Below are 24,651 nucleotides of genomic sequence, written 5' to 3'. Positions count from 1 at the left end.
GAGAAAAAGTATACTTTGAATCAACATTTTGATTTATTCACCATTGGAAATGAAAACTGAATGTTAAAATGTTTAACTGTTGTTGCTGGCATGACAAGATTTTGATTAAAATGAGATTTAAACACTGTATTTACGAAGCTGAACTGAGTGCAATTTTAAATGACGGGGATTTTTTTTACTCATTAATTTACATATTTCAAGGGATATCGGGATGGGATCATTTGTATTTATCCCAAAAGTAAACCTACCGAATTGTAATCAAAAAGCTCACTTGGATTAAAGATCGTACTGGTACTAAACACCCCGTGAAATTATTCCATCTGGCTTGCTGTCATTAAGAAGAAATAAAAAAATGTAGGTGATTTCCAAGTCAATTGACTGATTTTTGAATAAGAGTTCTATGGACGAAATCGCGTTTATTGATCAAAAGTTTTGTGCATGGATAATTTCACTCTTTTCTTGAAAAGTGTAATATCCAAAGCTTCAAATGTCTGGTTTAGGTTTAGAGTATTCTTCTCGTGAACAGTGATAATATTACATATATTGGAAACAAACAAATTGCATGAAATACAAAATGTCCTATGCCTTTAAGCCATGGTTTACAAACTACATAATTGTAATTGTATCTTTGTGATCATTAAATTGCAACTCTGTAAGATAAGGTCATCATCGGGCACGGACTCTAAGTCAAGATAATCTGCTGACTTCTGGATAGTTTGGTTTCTGTCATAAAAATAAACCACAAAGGAGAACTGACTCGGTGCATTATAATAACGTGAAAGTTGAACAAAGAAATTGACTGGAGCTTGGTTTGACCCCTGTGACCTCCGGATTCCTGTTCCGGTACGGTAATCCGGAACAGTCATCCTGCTACAGTCAATTTGTTTATTTAACTTAAAAACAGATTTGAAAGAAGTTTGCATGGTGGAAAGATGATACTACGATAAGATTAGTTTTGCGGTTGCACCATGTGAATAAATCAGTCAACTTGCATCCTTCTCAGCTTCACCGGTTTCGAGCTTCACCAGTTTGCATCCTTTTCTTTTCATGCCTCCCTGCACCCATCGCGTATAAATCTCATCATCGTTGGAATCCCTCATTCTCCTGACGATGGGCAGATCGATCGAGCAAACTGTTCGAAACATTAAGTCCCTCTAGTTCTTTTCAGAACCACACATACTCACAAAAGAGATTTATTCACAAGGTGCTACCGCCAAACTTATCTTGTCTTAACCCTAAAGGGGCCGGGGGGGGGCGGAATGCCCCCCCCCCCCTCAACATTTTCCGTGATTAGCCTCTAAAAAAAAATTTTCGGCGACCCGAGCTGTTTAGGACTTTTTAGCCTCGAGCTTTGCGCATCTTTTGATACCAAAAAACATAAAAATCCGGACCACGGGTTGCCGCGTTAGCAAAAACTTTCTGGCGCTATGCGCCGTGAAAACTGAATTTTTGCATAAACGTAAACGCCGTGTACAAGAGCAGAAAGCCACCATTCGTACATATGAATAATTAATTAGCCCATAATTCCAAAACCCTTTGACCTATAGTCATGAAATTTCTTGGGTATGTTTAGGAAGAGTTGCTCTATGCATGTGCCGAGTTTCAAAATTGTTGCGTCACTCGATGGCCGAGATCTTAGGGGGGGCGGAATCCGCCCCGCCCCCCCCCCTTCCGGCTGAAGAGATGGTCAAAATAACCCGGCCCCTTTAGGATTAACTTGAAAATAAAAATTATATATCTGATATTTGCACTGTTTGGCGGAAGTAAGTTTATTGGTTAACTATGTGTAGAGAAATGTTGGAATTTGTAAGTCATTGTATTATTTGTTATTGGTGCAAAAACATTTCTGATCTCTTCTTTTGTTTTTCCAGATATTTTGGGCAAAGTTTAAGACGTCCGGGATTTTATATGACATTGTGTACTTTGTATTATTATTATCATGTAATAATCATTGCATGCAATGACTTGAGTCAATCAAGGAGAAATCTTTGAGGTTAGATGATTGTTGTGTTATGCCTCCATTCCTCCCTCAGTGATGGGACCAATCTCCCGCCTCTGAATTCTACAGCTGGGTCACCACTTGGGTTTTGTAATCAGGCATGCAGGCATGGGCGTCTACACAAATTTTTCCCCAAAATTCTCAATTTATCACTTTTCCGAGCGTCAGCAGGGGAGAATTTGCCCTACCCCCCCCCCATCAAATTAAATTAACAGCAATATGGGTCGCACCTCTTTTTCCTTACCCCCCTCCCCTTTTCCTCCCCCCCCCCCCCCCCGTTTTCCAGGGAGGGAGGGGGGGGGAGTGCCCCCTTGCCCCCCCCCCCCCTCACGACGCCCATGCATGCAGGCTTCATAATGAGGATATCAAAAGAAATTCCTTAGAAATTATATCAAACCCAATCACAAATTTACTTCATGCAATAAAAACAATGAGTTGACAGCTAAATCACTGATGGATCAGAAGCATTTATTGTTGGGGGATTGAAAGAAAAGGGTCACCGACAGGCCAGTTGTTGCTAATTCCTTATGTGAGGGGCGGGGCTAGATCACATTTATGGGGGGGGGGGCAGTGTTTCTCTTCTCTTTCTTTGTATTATAAAGTGGCAACGGGCGGGGATGAATAGACTACAATTTCGTGTTGAAAACAGTCGTCTTCACTTGTTCCCTGGTGGATTAATCTTAAAGGCATTTCTAGTGGCCCCCACTTCAGTCTGCAAGAACAGCTTCTTTGATTACTTCAGGACATCTTCAAATAAGTTGAAGTTGTCTGAATGAATCGTTGTTTGATTACATTGTTTTGTTGTGGACCTGTTGTGTTTTGCTGTTGTGGCTTAGCGACACCACGGTGACTCTTATTTGAAAACAAAAAGCCTTTTACAAATATTTTTCTAGCACCCAATGAACAAAAAATAGAACTTTACCTATTAACACCCCCTCTTCAATTCATCCCCTTTCATGAATTAATGATACTTGTGTAGGCCCCACTACCAATAAACAACTGTACTTTAAGAACAAAAACGCACTTTTTGTTTGACTTCCCTTCGATATTCCCTAAAAAATGTTTTGTAAAATAAATTAAGCTGTCTCCATTTTTTTGGGCGGAGGTGGGCAGGCATGGATTCGGGGGGGGTGGGGGGGGGGAGGGGTTTGGGGGTCAAAACGCCCCCCAGCCCCCCAGCTCTGTCAATTGTTTTTGTCATAGAAACTAATTAAAATTAATGCAACCCCCCCCCCCCCTCCCCCCACTGTGACACCCCCAAAAAAATATACTGGTAATAATATACTGGTAAAATTCCTGGATCCGCCCCTGGTGGGGTTATTATCAGTGGACAAGTTAATTTCGCCGCACTAATCGAAAGCCCGCCCTCTATGGCTACATTTATTAAATGGAGGAATATCAAATATTAAATATTTAATACAGGAATATTATTAAAAAATAGAGGAATATAGAAGTCGCGGCACTCTAAATATTTCTAAATGGGCGTTGCGGGGAGGGGGAGTTATCGCTTGATGAAAAAAAATTGCACCTGTAAAAATTTGCATATACGTTCCACAAGGGCTATACCAAATTAATGAAAAAGGGGTGAGCCATCCATCAATACAAAAATAAGGGAACTCAGTTTCAAAATAAAATTTCTTTTTAGCAAACTATTGAATTTGAAGACGATCTTTTCTTGGATACAAGTCTCCAATACTGTTTTTATATAAAAATTGTGAGAATTAAAAAAAAAATTCTTTTTAGCAAACTATTGAATTTGAAGACGATCTTTTCTGAGATAGGCCTACAGGTCTCCAATATTGTTTGATATAAAAATTGTGGGAATTGAAAAAGATGGTATGCAAAACATTGTGAATTAAAATAAAAACGACTTTTCCCCATGCTAAAAACCCTGAAACTACCCCAGCACAAAATTTGCCCGGTAGCTTTCATTGGTGAGTAAGGCGCCGCAGAAATAACTGGTTCGCACTTCCCAATGCTTCTGAAATCATTGCAATAGTACAGGGACCAGGAGATTTGTTACAAACCAATCTCACGTGGTTCGTTGCGCGTTCTTAAATTGGCGGGGCACGACGTGGAGGACTTTCGAAAAAACGTCACAACAGTGAAAGTAAGTTTGCCAATTTTTGCCTGAAAAGTTAACCATTTGGCCTTGGAAAGCTAGGTGGAAGTGATTGACCTACTGTAGATTCTTCTGAAGTTATAATTTTTTTTGCGTATAGAGAACTTTTCCACCCATATGTGCAGAAAATCAAAGCCCTGCATTCTCTGCGGTCACGCACAACGGTGCATTTACCCGGCGACCTGCACAACCCACTGCGTAGACCGGATTATAGTATACATAACTCATAAGCAGCCCGTCGATCCTCAGAACAAATGCGATGTCTGATTTGACAAGAAAAGTGCCCCTTGTTCTTCTCAACCAATCAAAACGTTTGTTACATGAATGGAAAGCTTATTGTGTTATCTTTCAGAAGCCGTGTGAGCAGAGGCGTAGCCAGTAATTTTTTCAGTGGGGGGGCGCGGGGGGTGGGGGGGGGGGGGGCTGGGGGGGGGGCGGGGGGGGGGGGGGGGGCTGGGACATTTCATCATGGGGGGGGGGCGTCATGTAGATCAATGATATTTGTTTAGAAACTCAAAATCTCTGTGTGGGGGGGCGAATGGGGGGGGGGGCGATAAGGTTTATTGGGGGGTTGTTGCCCCCCCCCCCCCCCCCGGGTTCACACACTGTGCGACCGGGGGTTCACATTGTGCTGTTCGAAGAAGTAAACCGCACCCTCAAAAATCAGGGAATTGTGCCGTGACCTCCATAGGAAACCCAAAATTTCCACTGAGTTACCCGTCTTTCAATTAAAAAGTGCACATAATTATTCGCCTTTAATCATGAAGAAGTTATATTCAGGTGAAAGAGGAAAATCTTTATTTTGTGATGCGATACAAGGAAGTAAGTTTAACAAACATACTTTCCGCATATTTACGAAAGTTTGCTCAGAGCGCCCAGTCTTCCCACGTAGACAGAGCTTCACTAGTGGCGAGTGAGCAAATGCTCCATTGTTCTCCATATGGGTGTCACAGTGGGGGGGGGGGGGGGGGGTTGACTTATTTTTTAGGAATTTGTATGACAATTTTTTGGGGGGGGGGGCAGAGCTGGCTGGGGGGGGTGTGGTTGTCCCCAAAAACCCCCCCCCCCGATCCGCGCCTGCATTTGCAATGCATGCTGGGCATGGATAAAAACATGAATTTTATCAGACTGTCTTTTTCATTGACATTCAAATTTGGCAGTTGGAGTATATTAGCCGGCACCGGCTTTCTTTAAGCGAACGATATTTGCCGAATAGGCACTGAACATGCGCAGTGACATTTTTTGGGACTTTAAAAATAAAACATAGTACCTTCGCTTGTACCCCCACCTCCCTCCCTACAAACAGAACGCTTGTCAGGGCTGACGTCATTTGAGCTCTCATTGGATAGATTTGCGTGACCTGTGACGTACATGTAGAACGTGTCACACAAACTAACTTCCGGTGCCCATCATGCGTAGTGCGTGCTAGCTGCATGTGAAGGTTAGTCCCATAAATGTGACGGTAATACTGGACTTCCTGCTCTGGTTAATAGGGAGGTAGACCAGTACACCGTCACATTTATGGGACTAATAAACTACAAAGTCTAAATGTGAACAATAGAAACTAGACAAAGTTTTACATTGTCAGGTACATGTACCAAGTGTGGACTTTATTTACGGAGGTAGTCCGGTAAATTGGCCACATTTATGGGGCCAGACATTTGAACAGCTATGAGGGATGACACCTTCTTGAATGTTTTGTTGATTATTTTGTGGAAAGAGGGCATGATGTCTTTGATTTATTGGGGAAATTATGGGGTCAATGACGAAGACAACCAGAAAACAGGCTCAAAAACCAAGATGGCGACAGTGAAACTCGATGCAATGAAGGAATGATGCTGATTATGCTGATTGGCTGGATAAAAATTAAAATTTTTTTAACATGTTGTTATTAGCCAATCAGCATCGGGCTAAGCTTTCATTCTGTCTGGCGTGCACACGTGTTGTAAGAAGTACAACGTGCACTTCGTCTTTGAATGCAAAAAATGGGGGAAAGTCACATTTTCTTTGAAAGTGTGTTTCAAAATTCCAACAAATATGAGTAAATCTGAAGACAAAAGACTGCCGTGCAAGAGTCACTTTGGTGCTGAACAGTCATTTTAACCGGAACTTGTTTAAAATAGAGGTGTCCTGAAGATGACAATTACCCAAGTCTCAGTACATAATGTAAGCCCCATCTGAGTCACAACTGCGCGTGTGCACATCACATGACAACAATGGTCTGTGGATAAACAAAGCGGAAAAGACTTCCACACCCACCTGGACATCACTTGACGCCCTGTGCACAAACCCTTTGAGACTGGTCTGAAAAAAAGTCTGTGTTTTTTCAGTAAATACTTTAATATTTTCCCTGCAAAATTTGACTTTTTAGGGCATGTTATTGGAAAAATTAATGATGTCCATGCATGTATAATGGAATTCTTTTCTTATAGTAAAAAAGAAGATGGAACTTTTGTTTCCACCCTAGTTGCAGCATACACATATGATCAGTACAAAACAACTTAAACCATGGTGCCGTTAAACAATCAACATTTTGCATCTACTCCACAAAAAGAACTTTTCTTTGATTTCGTTGGTACCCCGCTATGATTTTGCATGCCTGTGGTGAACTTTCGATCCACAGACCCTAATCGTCATGTGATGTGTGCACATGCAGTTGTACGAAGGACATTAACTATTAGGTCAGGGAGCCAGACGCTGCTGTAACGATTGCTGCAAACAGTAGCCCCTGCATTATTTTTAACATTTTGGACATGATCTGGCGATAGTACTTACAAGGCGTTTCAAATAATTAACAACCCAAACATTTGCCAACAAAAACATCAGATTTCACCCTCAAAACGTCCACAGAATTACTACATACGCCACCTGAGATACAATTACAGATTTATGATTTTAAGATCAAGATATTAAACGATACTTACAGTCTGGATGAAAGTGAAATACCGTTTATGAATATCGGCGAGGGCTCCATTGCGAATATCGTGCGGACATCATTTTCCAATTTTTCCTCCTTTCTTTTCCAATTACAGTAAACTATGGCGACAGGCGTCCAACATGACCTGATGAAGCAGGCACAGTGCTTTTGGTCAATGCTGGATGAGCTTGCAGAGACCAATGAAGATGCATACAGGAAGTTCATGGCCACAAACCTCCAAAGAGGACAGCAAGAATTGACACCGGCCAAGCCATGGATGTGTGTCAAGACCTGTATCATGGTAGGTTCACTTAGGCTGAAAATATTTGTGTGTTTATGCCATAAACTTTCTGGTGTAAATCGAGGACACACGTGCAACATCATTGATGAATTGAGGACAGGAACCAAATCGAGGATGACCTCAATTAGAAAACGTGTACAAAACGAGTGGTAGCTATTCCAAAAAGTTAGGGGAATAAACAAAGGAAAAGGGAAGAGGAACAATAGAAAATCCTAACAGTAACATCCTAACAATTATCCAGGTTGGTAGGTAGGAAAATTACTTTGTTTTTAACTTTCCTTAGGTTTATTTGTCAGTCTGTCATACTTTTACTTGCAAATTACTTTTTTATCGGTAACCCACATTACAAGAAAAGAACATGGCATATTTAAAAACCCTGCATTGTGTAGGGTGGATTCTCTCACAGAAGATCCCTTGCCATGAAATGACCATAAACTAAACTACAAAAAGAGGTCAACAAATTAACATTCTGTTGGTTTGCTAGTAAGTTTTTTAAGCTCTGGCAGGAGCTTCTACATGTCACTTGGTGGTTGGTCAGTCTGTCTGTCTGTCTGTCTTTCGGTCGGTCAGTCTGTCCCCGAAAATTGACCCAAAAAATTTGACCAAAACAAATTGACTAATTGACCAAATGCCATGCCGTGGTCATAAAATGCACTCTTGCCAAAAGTTTTCGGAACACCGGTTTTGTTTCAATCGATGTGCATGCATGTTTATTTTGCATATGTCTGTCCCGAAAATTGATCAAAATAAGCCCCCTAAGTTTCCCATAGAAAAAATAACTACCAAATTGAAATTAAAAAAGGCAAATAAAATACTTAACGAAAATTGTTTGCAACAATTTGGAAACATGTTTATAAAAAAAGTTTGTAAATGGAGGCAAAGTATGTGCAGTAATGTTATAGTCACGTGGTATTTTGTGTAGCGGTTGGACAGTGTCCAGAAGGAGGAAATGTCAAAATTGACCAAATGTGTGGTCACATTTGTTGCAAGAGTTTGCACTCGCACTTGTTATTGGTGACGCAGCAGGAGTGGATCCAGGAATTATTGTATAATGCTGAACTGTTCGGTTTATGTGTTCTGATTCTCCAGGACTGTATGATAATCTTGATTGATTCCTCTGAAAGTCCTTTCTCAATGAGAGAATTCCTGACAAGTTTGCCGCACACAGAACTAGGCTGGTTGCTAGTGGATGTTGACGCTGTGGGTCGTGAGGTAGACGCAGAAGTGTCTTGGTCTTGGGTAGTACATCTGGCTCTGTTGTCAATAGACGTAGTAGCCGTGGAAACCAATGCTGTGTTTTCCAGAAGGGGAGGATGAGCACTCCTGTCCATTTCCATCTTCTTTTAAGACTCTGTCCATTAGAGAAAAGGGCGGAAAACAATGAATTAGTTCATTTTCCCATGGCACTGAAAAGGCATCGCAAGTTCCTGCCTGTGGATCTGGCAGCTAACAAATGAAAGATTTGATTTGGCAGTTTGTTCTAGAAGCAAACAGATAGGTCTATGTTCTGCACACCACAGCCATAAATTATTCTCTCAGTCAATTCTCATATTCTCTTCTAAAGTAGTTCTCTTGTTTGGGTAAATCAGTTTCCAACTGAGGACATAGTGTCCTCTTACACATGTAACAGTCAACTCTGTTGCTCATTGTCCTCAGTGTACATGTACACCATTACAATCAAATACCCGTCGCTCAGTCTTGACAAGTTTAAAACCGAGTTGAAACTTTTGTTAGTCAAAATTGATAACTTCAAATAGATTGAAAATTCTTGATCAGTATTTTTTTTTATATAAAAGGGGAAAGAAAACCGCAATTAGTGTGTGAACTTTAAAGACATTGGAGGAAAATGTTTTTTTACAATATTAAAGGGCATTTATTTGAGGGTTAAAAAAAGTGGATTTAAAAGTGATTGAAATTTAACCGTGCATCATGTACATTGTACATGTAGATAGAATGCATGAACCTACCGGTATCTAAGGTCCAAAACTCAAGTGTCAAGTAATTATGTACACAGATGACCAGATGCAGACTCTACATGTACATGTGTAACTTATACACGTAGTATGCAGCAAAACAAAAATCCCAAGCTCTATATATAAACTATTATTATGTCACGTGACTTGATGACGATGCTGTGTTTGTCCAGCGCCATCTTTACCAGATCCGCCGAGCATCAAAAACTGTTCATACTCTTTACATCAAAGGTAAACGTATTTGTTGAGTGATTTTTGTGGGAATATAGAAGAGGTAAGAAAAAATTGTCAGTTTCTTTAAATAAGGTTAAAGGCTAGCTTACAAACGTAGAAATCACACTTTGCTTTAGACTGCAAAATGTGAAGTGTATAATGTACATGTACGTACACAAAGTAATGTCCCAACAAAACCTACATGCAGTAATAAGAGTGGGAAGACTACGGTGATTCAAAATACATTTTGTCTATTTCGATATTTCAGAAGATAATTAAAGATGTACCTTATAAATAGCTCTTCAAAATTTGAACAATAATTCCAAAAAAAGAAACTAGAGCCTGTAGAGGTCTGTGTCTGTTTAAAAACAGAACATATAGGGTTTCTCCGCATTATATTAAATAATCCGTTATAACAAATTAATAATCCGTAATAACGAATTAAAAATCTGTTGTAACGAATTAAGAATCCGTACTAACATATACTTGCAGTGGCGCTAATGGGCTTTCGTATAAATCAGCCAACAGCTCAAGGTACATGTGTAATTGATATGAAATTTGGTTTCATTTGCAGTCCATCTTCCATTGGTTTTAAGATTAATTGCGAGGCATTAGGCTCCCCATGCACTATTGGATGCATCCGTTTCTGCAAGTTGCTCACTTGAGGCAAAATACATGTAGAATGAGATGCAGTGGGCAAACTGCAATTCAATTCTTGCTTCTTTTATCAGTGACATTTTTGTGTGAGAATTCCTCTGTTTTCCTTTGGCAAAAAATAAAAGTCTCTGGTTTCTGGTATGGAGCTTGCCCAAAAAGTGATGCGGCAACGCAGCTTTTTTTTTTTATACTGTTTTTTTTTTCTTCAAATGTCGGCTGATGACTGCAAATGGTGCCTGACTAAACTTACTGCCAATTATGGGAGTCCAGAGAGGCCACATAAAGCTTATACTCGATCGTAACCCCATCTAAAAACACATTAAAATTGTGCAACAGCAGGATTCCAGTCAAAGCAGTGAGTTTGGCAGTTTTGAGACATCTTTCATTGAAATTTCATTCATTTCATTTTGCCGACGCCCATGGCTACGGCAACGCACGCGCATATATACAGGTACCAGAAACCGGAGACTTTTTGGGGGGGGGGGGGCCTTCAGTGCAGTGCTGCATCTTTTGCTGATTTCAAGGTTCCTGCAAAACATGGGACCCAATTGTACTCCTGGAAAGCAAGAAACCAATTTCTCAATTACTTGAGCGACAAACTGTACAGTCAGCCATATTTGGGTAACTAAGGAACGACATAACTTTACAATTGGTTCAATTTGATCAGTAGGAAGCCGGACTTCCATTTCATTTGAATTTATGACAAACCCAAGGGTTCAAGCAAGATTTTTACAATATTATAGGGCATTTATTTGAGGGTTAAAGATACAAAAGTGGAATTAAATGGATGCTGAGGTGTATGCCATTGAAATTCAACAAAGAGCATTTTGTATGTAGATAGAATGCATGCGGTATCTTAAGGTCCAAAACTCAAGTGTGAAATAAATATGTACACAGTTGCTGAGGTGTGTGTGCGATTGAAATGTAACAAAGTACACCTGTAGATAGAATCAGTGCATGGAGCTACCTGTCTCTAAGGTCCAAATTAAAACTCAAGTGTCAAGTAAATACTGTATGTACACAGATAAACAGATAAACAGACAGTACGGGTACGTGTGACATACATGTATGCAGCAAAACAAAAATCCCAAGTTCTAAATATAAACCATGTCACGCGACTTGATGACGATGCTTGTCCAGTGCCATCTTTACCAGATCCGCCCCATCAAAAGCCTCAACTGCTTGTGCTTTTTACATCAAAGTAGAAAACTTAAATTTGTCTTCAGGTGATTTGATTGGGAATTTGGGTAAGAAAATTATCAGTTATTTTGGATGAGGTTCAAGGCTAGCTTACGAACTAGGAGTGACAGTTTGCTTTAGACTGCAAAATGTGAAGTGTACATACATGAAGTAATGTTGTAACAAAACCTATTCATGTAGATGCATTTAAGAGTAGGCAGACTACGGTTTATATTGAAAATACATTTTGTCTATTTCAATATCCCAGAAGGTACTGTTATAGCTCTTCAAAATTTGAACAATAATTCCAAAAAAGAAACCAGAGGTCTAGGCTATGTCTGTTTAAAAACAGAACATACAGGGTTTCTCTGACTAAGATTTTTATGAGGTTTTTTTGGCAATGCGTAGTCATGTAATTGATAATTTCTTGTATTAAATGAATTGACTTTAAAGTTTTGCTAGTAGCCACACAAAAAAAAGTTTAAACATAAAAATCAGTTGATGACGCCATCTGTACATGTACGTCATTTTGAATTTTGCATACTAGTAACATTATCTACCTTCCAACAAGTTTCATGATGATCGGACCTACCCTTTTGTTTGTTTTAAAAGTCATGTACGGTACCTAAACCTGTTACGAAAAGAATTTTGATTTGAGCATGTTGTGTTGGTGAGATATAGCGATAATCTTCAAAATGTCAGAAATCTATATAAAATCACGCAAGGACAGCACCATAACGTCATCTTGATTTTCATCAATAACGCATTCCCATCTATAGACATACATCTACAAAGTTTCAAAGGGCAAAACCTAATTTGATTTATATCACCCCGACGCAAAATTCCATCTTATAATAGTTTATGCGGTACCCGCTGCTATGTTCGAACCAGCCAACCGATCCCGTTAGCTCGGTGGTCGAGTGGTAAGACATCTGCACTAGAAAGCAGGAAGTCACGGGTTCGAGTCCCACCCGAGTGATTTTTTCCAACTTTCATTCGGGAGGTAACACACTACCGGTATGGTTCTCTAGATATAGGGCCCATTCACGCCTTCAATGAATTAAAATCGAACTACTATCGGAAAGTAGTCTTTAGATGCATCTTTGGAAATGACATTCTTTTATTGTTTTCTTTAAAATGACAGTATGTCAGAAGAAAAAATTCACAGGGAGTTTATTGCAATTACTTTCTTTAAAACAAGCACATGTGTATGCTTTTAAACAATAATTTCATCAGTTACTTCTTGGATAGCTGCAAATGATATCTTAAACAGCCCGATCATTCGATAAAAGTCGCAATATATAATGTGGTTTCAGTGGTGGATTTTTCAAAGGAGAGGATGGGGCATTGCTGCAGTCACCTCATCATAAGATCAAGGACCTCTCTGAATCAGTGAATTTAAGATTTGCAATTTTGAGTGATGACATTATTCAGAGAAGAATGCAGTGTTGTAGTCGAGTCACCAACGTCGAGTCCAAGTCCCGAGTCATCAGCCTCAAGTCCGAGTCCGAGACACAAGTCACTTGTCCTTAGTTGTTCACCAAACTAATCAAATTTTTTAACATTATTTGTCAATCACCCATTCTGTCTATTAAGTAAATCCCAGTGTATATAGTTGTGTGTGTACATGTTGTTTTGACCCAAAATGTGTTTTCCTTTTAATACCGGACACTTTTTGGTGTGACACCGGGCCCATGGTGCTCGTCGTGCAGGCTCTACACATATGTGCGCAGCCCTTGGATACAAATTTCCCAGGCGCTGTGTTTTGTCTATGATATGGAGTAAAAAATAATGCTACATTCATCGCAGAAATAACGTTATGATTTTTCTTTTGTTGAAAATACGTGACTTGAGTCACGAGTCACCAAGCTCGAGTCCGAGTCATCAAGATCGAGTCTGAGTCCGAGTCATTTTCCAATGTGACTCGAGTCGAGTCCAAGTCACCAAAAATGTGACTCGAGTCCGAGTCCTTGACTCAAATCATACAACACTGGAAGAATGTAAACCAAATTTTTTTTTCATTACATAAAGAATTAGCAATTTCAAGGTGGTTAGAAACACCAATCACTTCCTCCACCCTTGGATTAGAAACGAAATCCGTTCATAACATTTTAGTCTATATAACAAACACCTCGCTATCTCGCATGTAGCTCACTTACAATTTGCAGTTTTTCTTTTTAAAAGGAAGTCGACAAGAACAAAAATGGCAGAGTTTGGCAGCATGACCACGACTACAAATACGCCGTCTGCAACTGGAAGTGGTGGAAATGACTTGGTTAATGTTTCCTTGATCGTTGGAATAGTTGGACCACTTGGCCTCTTGCTGATGGCAGTGTTGACATTTGGTTTTGGAATATGTAAGTAGTATTCCTACTGGTATAATCTCAGGATTGAAAGTTATTGCCTTTCCATTGTTTTCACTTGCTTTCTGGTGGCTCTGTTGGCACTTTGTTTTGGAATATGTAAGGCCAAAAAAAAAAGTCTCTGGTTTCTGGTATGGAGCTTGCCCAAGAAGTGGTGCGGCGACGCGTTTTTTTTACATGTTTTTTTGCTTCAAATGTCGGCTGATGACTATAAATGGTGCCCGACTAAACTTAGTGCAAATATATTATGGGAGTCCAGAGACTGGAGAGGCCACATAAAGCTTAATCTTGATCATAACACCATCTAAAAACACTTGCGCAGCAAGATTCCAGTCAAACCAGTGAGTTTGGCGGTTTTGAGACGTCATCTTTTATTGAAAAAAAAAACACTTTTTCATTTTTCCGACGCGCATGGCTACGGCGACGCGCGCGCATACCAGAAACTTTTTTTTTGGGCCTAAGTCATGTTCCTACTGGTATAATCACAGAATTGGACGTTACTGTCTTTCCATATTGTTCACTTGCTTTATGTTCCCCTCCGAAGTGAATTCATGGCACGTTTTATTACCGTAATTTTCGGAATATAAGCCGCGCGGTGATAAGCCGCAGCACGCAAAAATCTGCAAATTAAGATTTGAAGTCGGCGTATAAGCCGCACCGGCGTATAAGCCGAACCGACCGCTGCGGTTTCAATTTTGTAAGGCCTCCAAATTCTAGTCAAAATGCTCTGAACCAGTTCCATTCACACTTCAGAAGCTATTAAAAGGACTACAAAAGTAATATCAAATCATTTACAATTGATACTTTTACAAACAAATATGGGAATTGATGAGAAATAAACACCGGGAACTGCTGCCGGCTGCCCCGTCATAGCCCGGCAGCCTGCGCCACGCACGCCGGTGAATGACAACATTTTCCCACAGCACGTGAGAGAGTATGAAACCCACCGTGTGTTGTCTGACTGGAGCGCTACAAATCTTGCTTTGTGGCAACAGATGCTGATTTGTTTTGTCCTAAGAATAAACAGGTTCGTTTTTACCTCAAAACTTATCAAATTGTTGCGATTAGTTGCGAGAAAAATTCAAGTTTCGATCGTAACTTTCTTTGGAAATAGTCAAAACGAAGCGGACCTTTTAATAGACGATTCCATTAATTTTGTAAGAGGTGATTTAGTCCCTCTTTTGAGTTTTACATCGTTTCTTGAATACATTTCAAGAAAACAAAGTATATTGTGACGTTGAACAACTGATTATGTAATACAAAAAATGTTTCGAACGCCATAAAAATTGTAGTGGTCTTTTTTCTTTTTTTTTAAACAGCGAAAAAATTGGTAATTATTGTTCCCAAGAAAGAACACCCCTTTGTTACCACAAATGGTGTGGTCCGCTGTTGGGAAAGCATGCCTGCATATCGCTGCTGCACTGTACCAGTATCACGTACGGCTGGTGTTAAGTGTCGAAGACAGCTTTCATCACCGTACTTTTTTACCGCTCGGTACCTTTACGTGAGACGTGGTTTCGGTTTGTTAATGACTTTCTTAATTTATAATTCATTTCAGCAACATATCTCTTCTTATACCAGTACATTAAATACACATGTGAATTTCATTTTTATTCTTCAAGGCTCGGTGTATAAGCCGCCCTGTGTATAAGCCGCAGTAAACATTTTCATGGGCAAAATCAACGTATAAGCCGCGGCTTATATTCCGAAAATTACGGTACTTGTTTTATACTCTCCTCCGGACCCCCCCCCTTCTGAAGTGAATAGGGTTAGAGAAGCAATGGAAATCCTCCCAAACCAAGATACATGTATTACAAAAGTAATAGGTACCATTAGAATTGTACGCATACGGACAACGCACGTGGCTCGAAAAAAATGACCTATTAACTCATTATTTGTGTGATAATTTCACCAGGCATACATAATACATTTCAATATTTTGATGTTACATGTACATTGCCGGGAGTGTGCCTTATAAACTAACTACGCAATATAGTGATTCAATAGGTGACTTTTCTGAGCCGCATACTTCTCCCATAGGCACACCATTTCTAATGGTCCCTAATATTGACACATGAAAATACATGAAGTGAGCTCATGATTTCATGAGATTATGTTCTCTTGTTTACTGTCCTTTTGTGTGTTTGTTAGAGATTTCATAATAAAACTGAGCTTTTGATGTTCTTTAATTATGGCATTTCAGTTTTCCTCGGCAAAATGGTCAGTTTGATAGTTCACTGACAGTGTTGGTCTTGGAGCAAGAGGTTCTGAATTCACGATACTGAGACGGTACAGCCTTATTACCGCGTAGCAGCATGCACCTTTCCATCCACAAACCTGACTCAGGCAGCGAACTGCTCACAAAGATACAAGGACGTCATTTGCGCGGCTTGTGTACGTAGCACCCACTTCGGTAAATCGCTGCACAGTCCAATAACCTGTGCGCATAGTAACAAACCTGATTAGAGCAGCGAACCGCTCGCAAAGATACAAGGACATCATTTGCGCGGCTTGTGTACGTAGCACCCACTTCGGTAAATCGCTGCACAGTACAATTCGATGAACCATGCGCATTACCATCGCACCACTACGATAGTAGCTGTGCCCTATATATATGTTATAACAAAAATTGTTTCCCTGTTGTATGAGATTCTTCAAAGTAATTACAAGTGTTTTGTGTTGTTTTTGCAGATAAATACAGGGAGAAATGCTGCCGTCAACGTGAAGGTAAGGGTCCTAAGGGGATATTTGTATTTTGAAACAAAAACAATATAACAATGGAAATTGAAATATTATTAAAGAAAACTGCGCGTGATATTAATATTAAGAATAAAATGATTTTGGATCTCCGTCACATTTTAATCACTCTTCCTTGTTATAGCCGAGCAAGACTTGCATTTTTGGCCAAAACTTTGTAAAGACATGGCTTTAACGAGTGAAAAAAAGAAGAAAATAAAACAATATTGCTTAAAATAATATATAACCATTATTAGGCCCCCCCCCCCCAAAGTCTTCTGGTATGAAGCTTGCCCCAAAAGTGGTGCAGCGACGCGTTTTTTGTTTTTTTTTTTACTTTTTTTTTTCTTCAAATGTCGGCTAATGACTGCAAATGGTGCCTGACTAAATTTAGTGCAAAATATATGGGAGCCCAGAGAGGCCACATAAAGCTTATACTCGATTGTAACCCAATCTAAAAACACGTTAAAATTTCAGTCAAACCAGTGAGTTTGGCGGTTTTGAGACATCATCTTACATTGAATTTTTAAAAAAATTTGCTGACCCGCATGGCTACGGTGACATGAACGCATACCAGAAACCGGACCTTTTTTTTTTTTTTTTTGGCCTTAACTGGGACCTACGTATTGAGTAACGATAACAATTATGATCATGAGATTATATTCATAGATATGTACATAGTAGGACCTACATGTACTCTTTCACTGAATCCATTCAGATAATTTAATATTAGATTAAACATTTATTATGGAATCTCAAATTAACTTGCTGTGGTATTTGGAATGAGGATTCATGCATCGGTATACAGTTAACGCAATTTGTTCTCATTGTAAAATTTGCATCCAGAAAATGGTCAACAATCGTCACGTGGGGAAAACATAGGACTGATCCCAATACCAGCTGACACAGGTAAGCTTTTCCCAGTGTTTCACAGTAATGATAACTTTCATCATAGGAAACGTTGTCGTTGTTAATCTTTCCTCATCAGAAATTATTTGTTGTCCAAAATGGACAATACAACTTGCTTTTCCACCAAGTTGTTAATTAAATTGATCCATCAATTTATGAGGCCTATCAATTTATTTTATTTTGAAATGATTAAATAGGCAGCAAAGAAAGACTAGAGACTATTCTCTGCACGCTATCACAGTCACTGTACAAAATATGCTCCCTTCAATTGTGAAAGTACCGGTATTGTGGTAGCCATGGTTTCAAGTAACTAACCCCCTCCATGAATTATCTCAACAATAACTGGCACAATGCATTCACCATGGACTTAACAGAACATAACAGACATTTTCACAGAAACTTTCTTGACCGTTTGCAGGTATCAATGACGCCGTTCTACACAAGATCTCTGAGATGCTTGGCTTTGATTCGCGGAACCTAGCAACACATCTGGGTTTAAGCGCGTCAAAGATCTCCCACAAGAAACAACAGATCTTCAAGGTACTGGACAAATGGAGGCGCCGACAATCCACCGGCACGGATCAGAGTAGAGTGTTATGCACAGCTCTCATTGAGATCGGTAGAATGGACATTATCAATGAATTGATAGGTAGGCATCAAAATAAATTTTAATCAGTCATAATTTTCATGATATTAGTAGCCTTGGTACATACATGTATGATAGATTGACGAAGCAAAACCCTTTTTTTTTCAAGCCGCTAAAATAGGCATGCTTAATTTACTGAATTACTTTTTGTGTGCTTAATTTACAACGGTATACCAGAAATCACATGAAATACTTTTGTTGACATGAATTACTGTCTGTTTAAGGCTCATGACTCTGTTATCAACCAAATTTCAGTACTCAATAAGTTTGAAAGGGAAAGCACATATAATGATTAAAACCAATTAAATTACCATACTCGGAGAGAAACGCGTGTTAGCTCATTTCTTAAGCAACGTAATTATAATGTTTATGTTAGCTTATTAAAAACTTTCCTTCTGCTTGCCCACCTTCCCTTTTTTTGCGGGGGGGGGGGGGGGGGGGCTGGGAAGGGCACATGTCCTCATGTCCTCCTGCACCCACGAATACATCCAGGAATGAACACTGGGGAATTAATAAGTGTGTGGTTCGGTGGCTGTTGGATAAACGTAAGATCGTAATAAAAATGGCCTGGAAACAGCATGCAGCATTGTCAAGTTTCGCCCTTTTTGTTAGAATTTACCGCCAGCTACAGTTAGTCATCTTCATCTAGTTCATGGTGTGATCAGAATTTCTGCGTTGATTTCATCACAGCTGCGTTTGTTTGAAGAGTGTAAGGAACTGGCTGTTTGTGTGTAACATCAATTTCATGCGCCTCATGGTTTATCGATACATGTATTGTCATCTTGGGAATGTCACATTTAAAAACAAACTGGATATGTAACTTTCAATCCTATACAAAATTTGTAAGTGTACATTTTACCGTACTAAATGGGAAACTAAATCTAATTCAATACTTTTGTGGATAAAGATAATAAACCTGAATGCGAAAAAAGAAATATTTGGTGGTGCGAGGACTTGGACCAGCAGATTGGTCGGCTTTGTTGAACTGTAGCTCGAAAGAATTGTAATGAATCATGTTCATGTGTTCTCTAGTAAATTACTCATTATAATTGTATGATTTGTTTTAGAAATCACCGGACTCCAGGGGCTGTATACCTTTGCGTATTTTCAACAACAAATTATCGACAACTACAAGCAAACTGCAACGACTATCCCTGCACACCCAACACTGCAGTCACGTCAAGTGGGTATTGAGGAATTCTTTATTCCTCTAAATCTCAAAAAGAACATTCCAGGCAAAACAAAATCAGAAAGGTTGGTGACATTACCAGAAGGAAAATTATTCTTGGATGAAGCACTATATGACATTCTCAATTCCTTGGATGATTTGTTCAATCAGGAAATAGTTAAGGAAATCAAGATTCTTCTTATTGGTGGGGCCGGGACGGGTAAATCAACTCTGTTAGTGAAGGTTGCAAACTCCTCCATCAAACTTAGTTCAAAACCCCTTCTTGGTAGATTCGATCTTGTGTTTTGGATAAAGCTGAGGCAAATGCAGCAATCTAGTTGTGTCTTGGATGCCATATTTGACCAAATTCTAGCACAAAACACCAAACTGACAAAACCCATAGTGAAAGGGTTCATTGATGATCATGAATCATGCATTGCTTTGCTGTTGGACGGATTAGATGAAATTCCGTCTCATGTTTTGCAATCCAAGGAGGGCGTGTACAGGGTTCAAGATATCTTACACAGCAGAGTCCTTACTAAAAGTTTTGTGGTCACCACCCGACCACACATGGTGGAATCAGTACTCAGGTGTCACCCAAAATTTGCCCAGGTGGAGACAACTGGCTTCAATCCACAAGACAGAGATCAGTACATCAGATTAAACCTTCCTGATGATGCTGACATGGGAAAGGCATTGGTTTCATATCTGAAAACCAATCAACATCTATGGGAAATGTCCAAAGTTCCAATCATTTCCCAGATGATGTGCCTTGTTTGGAAGAATCAAAAGTCATTGCCTGAGAGAATTACTGAGCTGTTTGCAAAGTTTACAGAGGTTCTTTTCATTCGCCGCAATGAAGAAATGGGTGATCAGCACATGATGTTCATCATGATGTCAATCATTGATGGTTTGGGGTGTGTTGCATTGCAAGGGTTACTAGACTGTAGAGGGGAAAGACTCATGTTCAATGAAACTGAATTTCAGGATTGTCAGTCTTCCTTAGCTGAGGGTTGTCGTGTGGGATTCATTCAATGTGAAACCTTCACTAGTGGTCTGGATGTAAAAACGTTGGTCACTTTCCCCCACAAGTTCATCCAAGAATACTTCGCAGCATGTCACCTGGTGAAATTGCTACAAGATGATAAGACAAATTCCGTCATCAGTTGAAGCAGATTGGAGAAGGCAATGTTCTTGCGATGGAATACCTGCTGAGATTTTGTTGTGGTAGATCAAGGCAGGCTGCTGGTCTCATTCTGGATCACATACGAGAGATGCAAGGTGATGAGAGGGAACTGCAGAGATTAGCTCGGTTACTGTTGTGCGAGTCTGGTTCAGAAAATTTGGCTACCAAACTAGTCAAACCAACTAGTGTAGACTGCAAGAGTAACAAAGACCTGAAATCACTGAGCTACTACTTACAGCATGTCACTCCGCCACTTGAAGGTACAGATTTTTACATGCATGTAAGAAAGCAGGAGCTTACCCTGCTCAAGGGAATTCTTCCGAGTGACAGCATGAAGTCAGCTAAGCTGATATTTGTTTACTACTACTTGTCTGAGCAGGAGGAGGAGGAACTTAGCCTCCTAGAGGAAACACTTGGTGAGGTGGATGAACAGCGCCGTGCTCAAATACTCATTGTGGTTTGCATTGAGGCAAAGTCTTGGTTTGACGTGGGGCATGTATCACACAGCTTTTTCCGCATGCAGGAACAAATAGGCAGGCTTGGTTTGCATATGTACCAACGATCACTGGATGAGGTTGTTGATCTATTGAAGGCACTGGAAGGATGCAGGTTGGGTTTTCTCACACTGTATGGCACCAACCTGCATGCCCGGGTGGGAGATGTCAGCCACATCTCATCATCCCTTACAAGCTTGCACCTCATTGCATGCAGGTTGGTCGATGATGACGTGAAGGACCTGATCAGCATCCTTCCTGCTGGGCATGGTTTAGTATTGCTTAGCCTTGATATCAATGCATTCAGTTTGGATGCAGTGAGGGCTCTCACCCATCATCTCCGAGGTCTTCCTAAGTTATGGGCGTTGAGACTTTGTAACACCGGCCTCGATGCTGAGCTCGTCAGACAAGTTGTCAGTCAAGACCTCTCTCGCCTGAAGGAAAAAGAAGAGGGAGAATTCAATACCTATTAATCTCCCACCAAGTAATAACTCTCACCCTGTTCCCTATGAATGCACCACGCTCACAAGGCGCATTAAACCGAAACAAGTAGCACGTATCATGGGTCATTTTATGTAGAATCAATGCTCTGCAACCCCCTCCCCCTCCCCCCCCCCCAAAAAAAAAACGGTTAAAAAAACTAACAATCAATAACAACAACAATTATATTTTCAGAGGTCAATAAGGGGCTCGATAATGAAAAGAAAAGTCAACAAAAAGGTTTCAATACAAATAGATGTATTCGGAATCCTCTTACATTATGAATACAAATATACCAAGCATAGTTCTTCATTCTACTGAACCCCCATCCCCCCCCCCCCAAAAAAAACACACCAGATTTTCAATCCATCAATTAATCACTCAATCAATGTGAAAAGTCGATCAACAATTCCTGTACAAAATGATTCATTGAAATCTTTAAACTTAATAGCACTGTACTAAGCATTCTGGGTGTCACTTGAAAGTGATATTAAATTGACCTTGTATCTTGGGTGACCTCTGAGTACTATTATAAATCCACAATCTAATCGTCAATTAAACAGGAGAATATCCACCTCTCCTTTCCATTTCTTTCGAGAAAATATCTTGAATCGCAACATCTTAGGTAAAAGTTGTGTGAGATGTCTTCAACTTTTGTGACAAAGGCCTCCTCCTACCCTGTTATCCGATCAATGTAGTAATATGGCATTCAGACAGACTAATGTGACCACACGCAAATGGTTGCACGACACTCTTCCATAGACCAGTGCTGTGCAAAACTTAGTATACAGAATAATACTCCAAACCTCGGGTACTTTAGAATTGTTTTGTGTTTGCCTCATGTACAAATTCGGAAAATTCTCGCAACTTCACGCCTTTTAAACAGACGTTTCTATTGAGTGTTTCTGCTTCAGTCTTTATCAAATCGTTTGTGTAAATTAATGTAAACTACGCATAAAATGGCAAAATTTATGATTCCAGTTTGCTAACTTTTGTATAGATCTTTAACTTTGACTGTTAATGTAATATACCTTTAAAGTGGTGTAGTTGTGTAAGAACAGTATAACGTGGATTTTGTTTACTATTCAACTATAGGCCTATGTCCATATTGAGAGTTACCAAACCAGTGTTCATACTGTCAAACAATTCATGTATAATATATACATGTAGAATGTTGCATTGCCAAATGATGCATTTTTGTCAGAGGACAGTCATGTTTGCTCATTCAGGACCAATCATTGCAATTGTTGTATACGCGAAAATGTTTCTGTGTTTCTGATTATGTTGAAATAGGAACAAGTGGACAATTTGCTTGTTTTTATCATTGCAAGCCTCTTCAAAGTATTGATTGACACTAGATTTGTTTGTTCCAAGTATGATAAATTTTCTCGTACCAAAATGACATTTTTGTTTCTAACAGTTTTGATATTTTGCAGTTGCCCAGGTGATAACAGTCATTATAACATGCCCAAATGCAACCATTCAATTTGGTAAAAGTCGTTCTGCAGGAGAGCAAAACTATACTTTGAATCAGCGTTTTGATTTATTCACATTGGAAATGTAAACTGAATGTAAATAATGTTTAACTGTTGTTGCTGGCATGACACATGAAAGAAGATTTTGATTAAAATGAGATTTAAACACTGTATTTGCGAAGCCGAACTGATTGCAATTTTAAATGATGGGGATTTTTGTACTCATTAATGTACACATTTAAAGGGATATGGGATGGGATCATTTGCATTTATCCCAAACGTAACCTGTCGAATTGTAATCAAAAAGCTCACTTGGATTAAAGATCGTACTTGTACTAAACACCCTGTGAAATTATTCCATCTGGCTTGCTGTCATTGAGAAGAAATCAAGAAATGTAGGTGATTTCCAATGATAAGTCAATTGACTGGTGTTCGGATTTAAAAGAGTTCTATGGACAAAATCGCTTTTATTGATGAAAAGTTTGTGCATGGATATTTCACCCTTTATTGAAAGGTGTAATATCCAAAGCTTCAACATGTTAGGTTGAGAGTATTCTTCTGTGGAACAGTGATGGCATTACTTGTATTGGAAACAAACAAATTGCATGAAATTCAAATGTTCCTATATGCCTTTAAGCCATGGTTTACAAACTACGTAATTGTGATTTCTATCTTGTGATCATTAATGTGCAACTCTGTAAGATAAGGTCATCACTCGGTCACGGACTACAAGTCAGGATAATCTGCTGACTTCTGGATAGTTTGGTTTCAGTCATAAAAATAAACCACAAAGGAGAACTGTCTTGGTGCATTATAATAACGTGAAAGTTGAACAAAGAAATTGACTAGAGCTGGTTTGACCCTGTGACCTCCGGATTCCTGTTCCGGTACAGTAATCCGGAACGGTAATCCTGCTACAGTCAATTTGTTTATTTAACTTGAAAATAAGATTTGAAGGTTTGCATGGTGGAAAGATAAGACAAGATAAGTTTGCGGTAGCACCATGTGAGTAAATCAGTCAACTTGCATCCTTCTCAGCTTCACCGGTTTGGAGCTTCACCAGTTTGCATCCTTCTCACGCCCTCACCGCTCCCATCCTTATAATCGCATCATCGTTGGAATCCCTCATTCTCCTGACGACGGGTGGAGCATACTGTTCGAGACGTTAAGTCCCTCCGGTTCTTTTCAGAACCACACATACTCACAAAAGAGATTTATTCACATGGTGCTACCGCAAACTTATCTTAAAAATAAAAATTAAATATCTGATATTTGCACCGTTTGGTGGAAGTAAGTTTTTATTGGTTAACTATGAGTAGAGATATGTTGGAATTTGTTGTATTATTTGTTATTGGTGCAGAAACATTTCTGATCTCTTCTTTTGTTTTTCCAGCTATTTTGGGCAAAGTTTAAGACGTCCGGGATTGTTATTTGACATTGTGTACTTTGTATGATTATTGTCGTGTAATAAATTATTGCATGCAATGACTTGAGTCAATCAAGGAGAAATCTTTGAGGTTAGATGATTGTTGTGTTATGCTTCCATTCCTCCCTCAGTGATGGACCAATCTCCCGCCTCTGAATTCTACAGCTGGGTCACCACTTGGGTTTTGTAATCAGGCATGCAGGCTTCATAATGAGGATATCCAAAGAAATTCCTTGGAAAATATATCATCCCAATCACAAGTTTACTTCATGCAGTTACAAAAAAATGATTAGACAGCTAAATCACTGATGGATCCAGAAGCATTTATTGTTGGGGGATTAAGAAATAGCCGACAGGCCAGTTGTTGCCAATTCCTTATGTGGAGGGGGCGGGGCTAGATCGAATTT

At 39.6% G+C, this 24,651-nt stretch overlaps 1 pseudogene; it reads left to right on the top strand.

The window, feature by feature from the left end:
* Nucleotides 1–4,034: 4,034 nt before the first annotated feature.
* Nucleotides 4,035–24,320, top strand: LOC119733323 (annotated as a pseudogene).
* Nucleotides 24,321–24,651: the final 331 nt, after the last annotated feature.

Source organism: Patiria miniata, unplaced genomic scaffold (genome assembly GCF_015706575.1).
Source record: "Patiria miniata isolate m_02_andy unplaced genomic scaffold, ASM1570657v1 HiC_scaffold_25, whole genome shotgun sequence".
NCBI classification, from domain to species: Eukaryota; Metazoa; Echinodermata; class Asteroidea; order Valvatida; family Asterinidae; genus Patiria; species Patiria miniata.
Note: the sequence above shows the minus strand (reverse complement) of the source record. Positions and strands in the feature narration are given on the sequence as shown.